This window comes from Primulina tabacum, chromosome 10, assembly GCF_025594145.1.
Source record: "Primulina tabacum isolate GXHZ01 chromosome 10, ASM2559414v2, whole genome shotgun sequence".
In the NCBI taxonomy this organism is placed as follows: Eukaryota; Viridiplantae; Streptophyta; class Magnoliopsida; order Lamiales; family Gesneriaceae; genus Primulina; species Primulina tabacum.
This window is the reverse complement of record NC_134559.1, coordinates 15,760,654-15,772,737: the sequence shown is the minus strand read 5'-3', so window position 1 is coordinate 15,772,737 and position 12,084 is coordinate 15,760,654. Positions and strand designations below refer to the sequence as shown.

The 12,084-nt window shown below is 43.1% G+C and overlaps 8 non-coding genes and 5 pseudogenes across 8 annotated transcripts; all 13 read left to right on the top strand.

Annotated features, from left to right (window-relative positions):
* The first annotated feature begins 436 nt into the window (after positions 1-436).
* Positions 437-555, top strand: LOC142515071 (5S ribosomal RNA). The gene has a single exon (XR_012810934.1). It is a non-coding gene; the product is annotated as a 5S ribosomal RNA (ribosomal RNA).
* A 682-nt stretch (positions 556-1,237) lies between these two features.
* Positions 1,238-1,356, top strand: LOC142510844 (5S ribosomal RNA; annotated as a pseudogene).
* A 1,200-nt stretch (positions 1,357-2,556) lies between these two features.
* Positions 2,557-2,674, top strand: LOC142510018 (5S ribosomal RNA). The gene has a single exon (XR_012808159.1). It is a non-coding gene; the product is annotated as a 5S ribosomal RNA (ribosomal RNA).
* A 643-nt stretch (positions 2,675-3,317) lies between these two features.
* Positions 3,318-3,436, top strand: LOC142512476 (5S ribosomal RNA; annotated as a pseudogene).
* Positions 3,437-5,519: 2,083 nt separating this feature from the next.
* Positions 5,520-5,637, top strand: LOC142512034 (5S ribosomal RNA; annotated as a pseudogene).
* A 684-nt stretch (positions 5,638-6,321) lies between these two features.
* LOC142511998 (5S ribosomal RNA) lies at positions 6,322-6,440 on the top strand (annotated as a pseudogene).
* Positions 6,441-7,111: 671 nt separating this feature from the next.
* On the top strand, positions 7,112-7,230 carry LOC142511043 (5S ribosomal RNA; annotated as a pseudogene).
* A 664-nt stretch (positions 7,231-7,894) lies between these two features.
* LOC142508572 (5S ribosomal RNA) lies at positions 7,895-8,012 on the top strand. The gene has a single exon (XR_012806779.1). It is a non-coding gene; the product is annotated as a 5S ribosomal RNA (ribosomal RNA).
* Positions 8,013-8,694: 682 nt separating this feature from the next.
* Positions 8,695-8,813, top strand: LOC142507450 (5S ribosomal RNA). The gene has a single exon (XR_012805709.1). It is a non-coding gene; the product is annotated as a 5S ribosomal RNA (ribosomal RNA).
* A 680-nt stretch (positions 8,814-9,493) lies between these two features.
* On the top strand, positions 9,494-9,612 carry LOC142514642 (5S ribosomal RNA). The gene has a single exon (XR_012810527.1). It is a non-coding gene; the product is annotated as a 5S ribosomal RNA (ribosomal RNA).
* A 685-nt stretch (positions 9,613-10,297) lies between these two features.
* On the top strand, positions 10,298-10,415 carry LOC142509321 (5S ribosomal RNA). Its single transcript, XR_012807501.1, has one exon. It is a non-coding gene; the product is annotated as a 5S ribosomal RNA (ribosomal RNA).
* Positions 10,416-10,983: 568 nt separating this feature from the next.
* LOC142516613 (5S ribosomal RNA) lies at positions 10,984-11,102 on the top strand. The gene has a single exon (XR_012812399.1). It is a non-coding gene; the product is annotated as a 5S ribosomal RNA (ribosomal RNA).
* A 680-nt stretch (positions 11,103-11,782) lies between these two features.
* LOC142517287 (5S ribosomal RNA) lies at positions 11,783-11,901 on the top strand. The gene has a single exon (XR_012813040.1). It is a non-coding gene; the product is annotated as a 5S ribosomal RNA (ribosomal RNA).
* Positions 11,902-12,084: the final 183 nt, after the last annotated feature.

The window sequence follows — 12,084 nt, the reverse complement described above, 5'->3', positions numbered from 1 at the left end:
TCTGTTAAGCTTCCGTTTCCTCGAGAAATCCGCTTAGGAAGTCCGAAATTCGATTCAGGTTCCATTTTATCGTATCCCAGGCATAATAATAGCTTTACATTCGCTATTTTCTTATTCTTATTTTTTATCTATTTTTTGGGAGCATTTAGCGATTTTTGTTGTCGTGAGCCGGTTCTGCGCGGAGGGGTATGACGCCGATTACTCCGGAGATGGTTAACTCATTTGAAACAATTATTTCGGCTGTTTTAGCCATAATTTACGTAAACCGTCTAGACACGAGGACTTCCCAGGGAGGTCACCCATCCTATCTCTGCCATCGCGCCAGAATGATTAACTTCATGGTTCTGATTGGGATAGAGTAGTGCCGCGTGTTGTCCATCGCCGCCTGCTCCAAACGTACACGAGGGATAAAAGAATAAACATCCCACTCAAGGTCGGGTGCGATCATACCAGCACTAATGCACCGGATCCCATCAGAACTCCGAAGTTAAGTGTGCTTGGGCGAGTGCAGTACCAGGATGGGTGAGCCCCTGGGAATTCCTCGTGTTGCACCTCTTTTCGTGTTTTCCTATTTTTGATTAATTGTTGACAGACGATTTTTGGCTCAAATCATCTGAATCTCGATCAGGACCAGATAAGACATGTGAAATCAACTTATCTCGGGCACTGCCGGATTTTGACAAAATTGTAGCCGAATTTGATTGTAAACGGACAAACGAATGAGACTCATTACTCTGCAATGAGCTGGCGAGATTTTAGCCGAATTCCTTCTCTAAGACCCTCTAATTTGGATTTTCCGCTTCTGTTAAGTTTTTGTTTCCTCGATAAATCCGCTTAGGAAGTTCGAAATTCGATTCCGGTTCCATTTTATCGTATCCTAGGCATAATAATAGCTTTACATTCGCTATTTTCTTCGTCTTATTTTTTTCTATTTTTTGATAACATTTAGCAATTTTTTTTGTCGTGAGCCGGTTCTGTGTGGAATGGTATGACGCAGATTACTCCAGAGACGGTTAACTCATTAAAAAAAATTATTTTCGACTGTTTTATCCATAATTTACGTAAACGGTCGTGACACGAGGACTTCCCAGGGAGGTCACCCAACCTAGCTCGGCCATCGCGCCAGAATGCTTAACTTCATAGTTTTGATTGGGCATGAGCAGTGCCGCGTGTTGTCCATCGCCACCCGCTCCACACGTACTCGAGGGATATAAGAATAAACATCCCACTCAATGTCGGGTGCGATCTTACCAGCACTAATGCACTGGATCCCATCAGAACTCCGAAGTTATATGTGCTTGGGCGAGAGCAGTACTAGGATGAGTGACCCCCTGGGCTGTCCTCGTGTTGCACCCCTTTTCTTGTTTTTCTATTTTTGATTACTTGTTAACAGACGATTTTCGGCTCAAATCATCTAAATCTCGATCGGGACCAGATAAGACATGTGAAATCAACGTAGCTCGGGCGCTGCCGAATTTGGACAAAATTGTATCCTAATTTGATTGTAAACGGGAAAACGAACGAGACTCATTACATCGCAATGAGCTGGCGAGATTTTAGCCAAATTACTTCTCTAAGACCCTCTAATTTGCGATTTTCCGATTCTTTAAAGCTTCCGTTTCCTCGAGAAATCCGCTTATGAAGTCCAAAATTCGATTACGGCTCCATTTTATCGTATCCAAGGCATAATAATAGCTTTACATTCGCTATTTTCTTATTCTTATTTTTTTTCTATTTTCTGGGAACATTTAACGATTTTTGTTGTCGTGAGCCGGTTCTGGGCGGAAGGGTATGATGCATATTACTCCGTAGATGGTTAACTCATTGAAAACAATTATTTCGACTGATTTAGCCATAATTTACGTAAACGGTCACGACACGAGGACTTCCTGGGGAGGGATATAAGAATAAACATCCCACTCAATGTCGGTTGCGATCATACCAGCACTAATGCACCGGATCCCATCAGAACTCCGAAGTTAAGCATGTGAAATCAACGTATCTCGGACACTGCCGGATTTGGAAAAAATTGTAGCCGAATTTGATTGTAAACAGACAAACGAACGAGACTCATTACTCCGCAATGAGCTGGCGAGATTTTAGCCGAATTCCTTCTCTAAGACCCTCTAATTTGCGATTTTTCGCTTCTGTTAAGCTTCCGTTTCCTCGAGAAATCCGCTTAGAAAGTCCGAAATTCGATTCCTGTTCTATTTTATTGTATCCGAGGCAAAATAATAGCTTTACATTCGCTATTTTCTTCTTTTTATTTTTTTTTCTATTTTTTGGGAGCATTTAGCGATTTTTGTTGTCGTGAACCGGTTTTGCGCGGAATGGTATGACGCAAATTACTCCAGAGACGGTCAACTCATCAAAAAAATTTATTTTCCACTGTTTTATACATAATTTACGTAAACGGTCGCGACACGAGCACTTCCCTAGGAGGTCACCCATCAACTTCATGGTTTTGATTGGGCGAGTGCAGTGCCGCGTGTTGTCCATCGCCGCCCGCTCCACACGTACTCGAGTGATATAAGAATAAACATCCCACTCAATGTCGGGTGCGATCATACCAGCACTAATGCACCGGATCCCATCAGAACTCCGAAGTTATGCGTGCTTGGGCGAGAGCAGTACTAGGATGAGTGACCCCCTGGGAAGTCCTCTGTTTCACCCCTTTTCGTGTTTTTCTATTTTTGATTACTTGTTGACAGACGATTTTCAGCTCAAATCATCTGAATCTCTATCGTGACCAGATAAGACATGTGAAATTAACGTAGCTTGGGCACTGCCGGATTTAGACAAAATTGTAGGCTAATTTGATTGTAAATGGGCAAAACAACGAGACTCATTGCTCCGCAATGAGCTGGCGAAATTTTACGCTTCTGTTAAGCTTTCGTTTCCTCGAGAAATCCGATTAGGAAGTTCGAAATTCGATTCCGGTTCCATTTTATCGTATACGAGGCATAATTATAGCTTTACATTCGCTATTTTATTCTTCTTAATTTTTTCTATTTTTTTTGGAACATTTATCGATTTTTGTTGTAGTGAGCTGGTTCTGTGCGGAAGGGTATGAAGCAGATTACTCCGGAGACGGTTAACTCATTAAAAACAATAATTTCGACTGTTTTATCCATAATTTACGTAAACGGTCTCGACACGAGGACTTCCCATGGAGGTCACCCATCCTAGCTCTGCCATCGCGCCAGAATGCTTAACTTCATGGTTCTGATTGGGCGAGAGCAGTGCCGCGTGTTATCCATCGCCGCCAGCTCCACACATACTCGAGGGATATAAGAATAAACATCCTACTCAATGTCAGGTGCGATCATACAATCACTAATGCTCCGCATCCCCTCAGCACTTCGAAGTTAAGCGTGCTTGGGCGAGAGCAGTACTAGGATGGGTGACACCCTGGGAAGTCCTTGTGTTGCACTCTTTTTCGTGTTTTTCTATTTTTGATTATTTGTTGTCAGACGATTTTCGGCTCAAATCATCTGAATCTCGATCATGACCAGATAAGACATGTGAAATCAACGTAGCTCGGGCACTGCCGGATTTGGAAAATATTGTAGGCTAATTTAATTGTAAACAAGCAAACGAACGAGACTAATTACTCCGCAATGAGGTGGCGAGATTTTAGCCAAATTCCTTCTCTAAGACCCTTTAATTTGCGATTTTCCGCTTCTGTTAAGCTTCCGTTTCCTCGAGAAATCCGCTTAGGAAGTCCGAAATTCGATTCCGGTTCCATTTTATCGTATCCCAAGCATAATAATATCTTTACATTCGCTATTTTCTTATTCTTATTTTTTTTTCTATTTTCTGGCAACATTTAGCGATTTTTGTTGTCATGAGCCGGTTTTGTGCGGAAGGGTATGACGCATATTACTTCAGAGACGGTTAACTCATTAAAAACAATTATTTCTACTGTTTTAGCCATAATTTACGTAAACGGTCGCGACACGAGGACTTCCCAGGGATGTCACTCATCCTAGCTCTGCAATCGCGCCAGAACGCTTAACTTCATGGTTCTGTTGGGCGAGAGCAGTGCCGCGTGTTGTCCATCGCCGCCCGCTTCACTCGTACTTGAAGGATATGAGAATAAACATCCCACTCAATGTCAGGTGCGATCATACCATCACTAATGCACCGGATCCCATCAGAACACCCCCAGGGAAGTCCTTGTGTTGCACCCTTTTTCGTGTTTTCCTATTTTTGATTACCTGTTGACAGACGATTTTCGGCTCAAATCATCTGAATCTCGATCGGGACAAGATAAAACATGTGAAATCAACGTAGCTCGGGCACTGCCGGATTTGGACAAAATTGTAGCCTAATTTGATTTTAAACGGGCAAACGAACGAGACTCATTGCGGACTGGCGAGATTTTAGCCGAATTTCATCTCTAAGACCCTCTAATTTGCGATTTTCCGCTTCTGTTAAGCTTCCGTTTCCTCGAAAAATCTGCTTAGGAAGTTCGAAATTCGACTCCGGTTCCATTTTATCATATCTCAGGCATAATAATAGCTTTACATTCGCTATTTTGCTATTCTTATTTTTTTTCTATTTTCTCGAAACATTTATCGATTTTTCTTATCGTTAGCCGGTTCTGCGCGGAAGCGTATGACGCAGATTACTCCGGAGACGGTAAACTCATTAAAAACAATTATTTCGTCTGTTTTAGCCATAATTTACGTAAACGGTCGCGACACGAGGACTTCCCGGTAGGTGAACCATCCTAGCTCTGCCATTGCGCCAGAACGCTTAATTTCATGGTTCTGATTGGGCGAGAGCAGTGCCGCTTGTTGTCTATCGTCGCCCGCTACACACGTACTCGAGGGATATAAGAATAAACAACCCACTCAATGTCGGGTGCGATCTTACCAGCACTAATGCACCGGATCCCATTAGAATCTCGGTCGGGACCAGATTAGACATGTGAAATCAACGTAGATCGGGCACTGCCGGATTTGGACAAAATTGTAGGCTAATTTGATTGTAAACGGGCAAACGAACGAGACTCATTACTCCGCAATCAGCTGGCGAGATTTTAGCGAATTCCTTCTCTAAGACCCTCTAATTTGCGATTTTCCGCTTCTGTTAATCATCCGTTTCCTAATGAAATCCGCTTAGGAAGTTCGAAATTCGATTCATGTTCCATTTTATCGTATCCCAGGCATAATATAAGCTTTACCTTCGCTATTTTCTTCTTCTTATTTTTTTTTTTTTGGGAACATTTAGCAATTTTTGTTGTCGTGAGCCGGTTCAGTGCGGAAGGGTATAACGTACATTACTCCGGAGACGGTTAACTCATTTAATTATTTCGACTATTTAGCCATAATTTACGTAAACGGTCGCGACACGAGGACTGCCCAGGGAGGTCACCCATCCTAGCTCTGCCATCGCGCCAGAACGCTTAACTTCATGGTTCTGATTGGAAGAGAGCAGTGCCGCGTGTTGTCAATCGTCGCCCGCTCCACACGTACTCAAGGGATATATGAGTAAAAATCCCAATCAATGTCTGGTGCGATCATACCAGCAATAATGCACCGGTCGCATAAAAACTCTGAAGTTAAGCGTGCTTGGGCTAGAGCAGTACTAGGATGGGTGACCCCCTGGGAAGTCCTCGTGTTGCACCCCTTTTTGTGTTTTTCTATTTTTTTTATTACTTGTTGACAGACGATTTTCAGCTCAAATCATCTGAATCTCGATCGGGACCATATAAGACTTGTGAAATCAACGTAGCTCGGGCACAGCCGGATTTGGACAAAATTGTGGCCTAATTTGATCGTAAACAGGCAAACAAACGAGACTCATTACTCCGCAATGAGCTAGCGAGATTTTAGCTGAATTCCTTCTCTATGACCCTCAAATTTGCGATTTTCCGCTTCTCTTAAGCTTCCGTTTCCTCGAGAAATTCGCTTAGGTAGTTCAAAATTTGATTCCGTTTCCATTTTATCGTATCCCAGGCATAATAATAGCTTTACATTCGCTATTTTTTTCTTCTAATTTTTTTTCTATTTTTTGGAAACATTAAGCGATTTTTTGTTGTCGTGAGCCGGTTCTGTGCGGAATGGTATGACGCAGATTACTCCGGAGAATGATAACTCATTAAAAACAATTATTTCGACTGTTTAAGCCATAATTTACATAAACGGTCGCGAAACGAGGACTTCCCTGGGAGGTCACCCATCCTAACTCTGCCGTCAGCCAGAACGCTTAACTTCATGGTTCTTATTGGGCTAGAGCAGTGCCGCGTATTGTCCATCGCCGCCTGCTCCACACGTACTCGAGGATATAAGAATAAGCATCCCACTCAATGTCGGGTGCGATCGTACCAGCCCTAATGCACCAGATCCCATCGGAACTTTGAAGTTAAGCGTGATTGGGCGAGAGCAGTACTAGGATGGGTGACCCCCTAGGATGTCCTCGTTTTGCAACCATTTTCGTGTTTTTATATTTTTGATTACCTGTTGACTGACGATTTTCGGCTCAAATCATCTGAATCTCGATCGGGACCAGATAAGACATGTGAAATCAACGTAGCTCGGGCACTGCTGTATTGGGACAAAATTGTAGCCTAATTTAATTGTAAACAGGCAAACGAAAGAGGCTCATTTCTCTGCAATGAGCTTGCGAGATTTTAGCCAAATTCCTTCTCTAAGACCCTCTAATTTGCGATTTTCCGCTTCTGTTAAGCTTTCGTTTTCTCGAGAAATCCGCTTAGGAAGTTCGAAATTCGATTCAAGTTCCATTTTATCGTATCCCGAGCATAATAATAGCTTTACATTCGATATTTTCTTCTTCTTATTTTTTTATCTATTTTCAGGGAACATTTAGCGATTTTTGTTGTCGTGAGCCGGTTCTGTGCGAAGATTACTCCGGAGACGGTTAACTCAGTAAAAACAATTATTTCAACTGTTTAAGCCATAATTTACGTAAGTGGTCGCGCCACGAGGACTGCCCAGGGAGGTCACCCATCCTCGCTCTGCCATCGCGCCAGAACACTAAACTTAATGGTTCTGATTGGACGAGAGCAGTGCCGCGTGTTGTCCATCGCCGACCACTCCACACGTACTCGAGGGTTATAAGAATAAACATCCCACTCAATGTCGGTTGCGCTCATACCAGCATTAATGCACCGAATCCCATCAAAACTGCGAAGTTAAGCGTGCTTGGGGGAGAGCAGTACTAGGATGGGTGACCCCCTAGGAAGTCCTCGTGTTGCACCCATTTTCGTGTTTTTCTATTTTTGATTACTTGTTGACAGACGATTTTCGGCTCAAATAATCTGAATCTCGATCGGGACCAGATAAGACATGTGAAATAAACGTAGCTCGGGCACTGCCGGATTTGGACAAAATTGTAGGCTAATTTGATTGTAAACGGGCAAACGAACGAGACTCATTACTCTGCAACGAGGTTGCGAGATTTTAGCCAAACTCCTTCTCTAAGACCCTCTAATTTGCGATTTTCCGCTTTTGTTAAGGTTCTGTTTTCTCGAGAAATCAGCTTAGGAAGTCCGAATTTCGATTTCGGTTCCATTTTATCGTATCCCAGGCATAATAATAGCTTTACATTCGTTATTTTCTTCTTCTTATTTTTTTTTCTATTTTCTGGGAACATTTAGCGATTTTTGTTGTCGTGAGCCGGTTCTGTGCGGAAGGGTATGACACAGATTACTCCGAAAATGGTTAACTCAGTAAAAACAATTATTTCGACTGTTTAAGCCATAATTTACGTAAACGGTCGGAGGTCACCCATCCTAGCTCTTCCATCGCGATAGAACGCTTTACTTCATGGTTCTGATTGGGCTTGAGCAGTGCCGAGTGTTGTCCATCGCCGCCCGCTCCACACGTACTCGAGAGATATAAGAATAAACATCCTACTCAATGTCGGGTGCGATCATACCAGCACTAATGCACCGCATCCCATCAGAACTCCGAAGTTAAGCATGCTTGGGCGAGAGCAGTACTAGGATAGGTGACCCCTGGGAAGTCCCTGTGTTGCACCCCATTTCGTGTTTTTCTATTTTTGATTACTTGTTGACAGACGATTTTCGGCTCAAATCATCTGAATCATGATCGGGAGCAGATAAGACATGTGAAATCAACGTAGCTCGGGCACTGTCGGATTTAGACAAAATTGTAGCCTAATTTGATTGTTAACAGGCAAATGAACGAGACTCATTGCTTCGCAATGTGCTGGTGAGATTTTATCCTAATTCCTTCTCTAAGGCCCTCTATTTTGCGATTTTCCCCTTCTGTTAAGCTTCTGTTTCCTCGTGAAATCCGCTTAGAAAGTTTGAAATTCGATTCCGGTTCCATTTTATCGTATCCCAAGCATAATAATAGCTTTACATTCGATTTTTTCTTATTCTTATTTTTTTCTATTTTCTAGGAACATTTAGCAATTTCTAATGTCGTGAGCTGGTTCTGTGCGGAAAGGTATGACGTAGATTACTCCGGAGACGTTTAACTCATTAAAAACAATTATTTCGACTGTTTTACCCATAATTTACGTAAACGGTCGTGACACGAGGACTTCCCAGGGAGGTCACCCATCCTAGCTCTGCCATCGCGCAAGAAACGCTTTACTTTATGGTTCTGATTGGACGAGAACAGTGCCGTGTGTTGTCTATCGCCGCCCGCTTCACACGAACTCGAGGGATATAAGAAAAAATATCCCACTCAATTTGAGTGCGATCATACCAGCACTAATGTACTGGATCCCATCAGAACTCCGAACTTAAGCCTGCCTGGGCGAGAGAAGTACTAGGATGGGTGACCCCCTGGGAAGTCCTCGTGATGCACCCTTTTTCGTGTTTTTCTATTTTTGATTACTTGTTGACAGACGATTTTCGGCTCAAATCATCTGAATCTCGATCGAGACCAGATAAGACATGTGAAATCAACATAGCTCAGGCAATACCGGATTTGGACAAAATTGTAGCCTAATTTGATTGTAAACGGGCAAACGAACGAGACTCATTTTCCGCAATGAGCTGACGAGATTTTAGCCGAATTCCTTCTCTAAGACCCTCTAATTTGCGATTTTCCGCTTCTGTTAAGCTTCCGTTTCCTAAAGAAATCCGCTTAGGAAGTCCGAAATTCGATTCATGTTCCTTTTTATCGTATCCCAGGCATAATAATAGCTTTACATTCGTTATTTTATTCTTCTTATTTTTTTCTATTTTTTGGGAACGTTTACCGATTTTTGTTGTCGTGAGTCGGTTCTGTGCGGAAGGATATGATGCAGTTTGCTCCGGAGACGGTAAAATCATTATAAACAATTATTTTTACTGTTTTAGCCATAATTTACGTAAACGGTCGCGACACGAGGACTTCCCAGGGAGGTCACCCATCCTAGCTCTGCAAACGCGCCAGAACGCTTAACTTCATGGTTCTGTTGGGCGAGAGCAGTGCCGCGTGTTGTCTATCGCCGCCCCCTCCACTCGTACTCGAGGGATATAAGAATAAAAATCCCACTCAATGTCGGGTGCGACCATACCAGCACTAATGCACCGGATCCCATCAGAACTCCGAAGTCAACCGTGCTTGGGCTAGAGCAGTACTAGGATGGGTGACCCCCTGGGAAGTCCTCGTGTTGCACCTCTTTTCGTGTTAATCTATTTTTGATTACTTGTTGACAGACGATTTTCGGCTCAAATCATCTGAATCTCGATCGAGACCAGATAAGACATGTGAAATCAACGTAGCTCGGGCAGTGCCGGATTTGGACAAAATTATTTCCTAATTTGATTGTAAACGGGCAAACGAACGAGACACATTACTCCGCAATGAGATGGTGAGATTTAAGCCGAATTCCTTCTCTAAGACCCTTTAATTTGCGATTTTCCGATTCTGTTAAGCTTCCGTTTCCTCGAGAAATCCTCTTAGAAAGTTTGAAATTCGATTCCTGTTCCATTTTATCGTATCTCAGGCATAATAATAGCTTTACATTCGATATTTTCTTCTAAATATTTTTTTTTTCTATTTTCTGGGAACATTTAGCGATTTTTGTTGCCGTGAGCCGGTTCTGTGTGGAAGGGTATGACGCAGATTACTCCGGAGACAAGTAACTCATTAAAAACAATTATTTCTACTGTTTTAGCCATAATTTACGTAAACGGTCCCGACACGAGGAATTCCCATGGGAGGTCACCCATCCTAGCTCTGCCATCGCGCCAGAACGCAAACTTCATGGTTCTGATTGGGCGAGTGCAGTGCCACGTGTTGTCCATCGCCGCCCGCTCCACACGTACTCAGGAGATATAAGAATAAACATTCCACTCAATGTCGGGTGCGATCATACCAGCAATAATGCACCGGATCCCATCAGAACTCCGAAGTTAAGCCTGCTTGGGCAAGAGCAGTGCAAGGATGGGTGACCCCTGGGAAGTCCTCGTGTTGCTCCCCTTTTCGTTATTTTCGTGTTGGACAAATTTGTAGCCTAATTTGATTGTAAACGGGCAACGAACGAGGCTCATTGCGGATCGAGATTTTAGCCGAATTTCTTCTCTGAAGCCCTCTAATTTACGATTTTCCTCTTCATTTAAGCTTCCGTTTCATCGAGAAATCCGCATAGGAAGTTCGAAATTCGATTCCTGTTCCATTTTCTCGTATCTCATGCATAATAATAGCTTTACATTCGCTGTTTTCTTCTTCTTATTTTTTTTCTATTTTCTAGGAACATTTAGCGATTTTTGTTGCCGTGAGCTGGTTCTGTGCGGAAGGGTATGTCGCAGATTACTCCGGAGACGGTTAACTCATTAAAAACAATTATTTCGACTGTTTTAGCCATAATTTACGTATACGATCGCGACACGAGGACTTCCCAGGAAGGTCACCCATCCTAGCTTTGCCATCGCGTCAGAACGCTTAACTTCATGGTTCTGATTGGGCGAGAGCAGTGCCGCGTGTTGTCCATCGTCGCACGCTCCACACGTACTCGAAAGATATAAGAATAAAAATCGCACTCTATGTCTGGTGCGATCATACCAGCACTAATGCACTGGATCCCATCAGAACTCCGAAGTCAACCGTGCTTGGGCGAGAGCAGTACTAGGATGAGTGACCCCCTGGGAAGTCCTCGTGTTGCACCCCTTTTCGTTTTTTTCTATTTTTGATTACTTGTTGACAGACGATTTTCGGCTCAAATCATCTGAATCTCGATCGGGACTAGATAAGACATGTGAAATCAACGTAGCTCGGGCATTGCCGGATTTGGACAAAATTGCAGCCTAATTTGATTGTAAACGGGTAAAAAAATGAGACTCATTGCTCCGCAATGAGCTGACGAGATTTTAGCCGAATTCCTTCTCTAAGACCCTCTAATTTGCGATTTTCCGCTTCTGTTAAGCTTCTGTTTCCTCGAGAAATCCGCTTAGGAAGTTCTAAATTCGATTCTTGTTCCATTTTATCGTATCTCAGGCATAATAATAGCTTTATATTCGCTATTTTCTTCTTCTTATTTTTTTCTATTTTCTGGGAACATTTAGCGATTTTTATTGTTGTGAGCCGGTTCTGTGCGGAAGGGTATGACGCAGATTACTCCGGATACGGTTAACTCATTAAAACAATTATTTCGACTGTTTTAGCCATAATTTACGTAAACGGTCGCGACACGAGGACTTCCCAGGGAGGTCACCCATACTAACTCTCCCATCGCGCCAGAACGCTAACTTCATGGTTTTTATTGGGCGAGAGCAATGCCGCGTGTTGTCTATCGCCGCCCGCTCCACACGTACTCGAGGAATATAAGAATAAACATCCTACTCAATGTCGGGTGCGATCATACCAGCACTAATGCACCGGATCCCATCAGAACTCCGAAGTCAACCGTGCTTGGGCTAGAGCAGTACTAGGATGGGTGTCCCCCTGCGAAGTCCTCGTGTTGCACCTCTTTTCGTATTAATCTATTTTTGATTACTTGTTGACAGACGATTTTCGGCTCAAATCATCTGAATCTCGATCGAGACCAGATAAGACATGTGAAATCAACGTAGCTCGGGCAGTGCCGGATTTGGACAAAATTATTTCCTAATTTGATTGTAAACGGGCAAACGAACGAGACACATTACTCCGC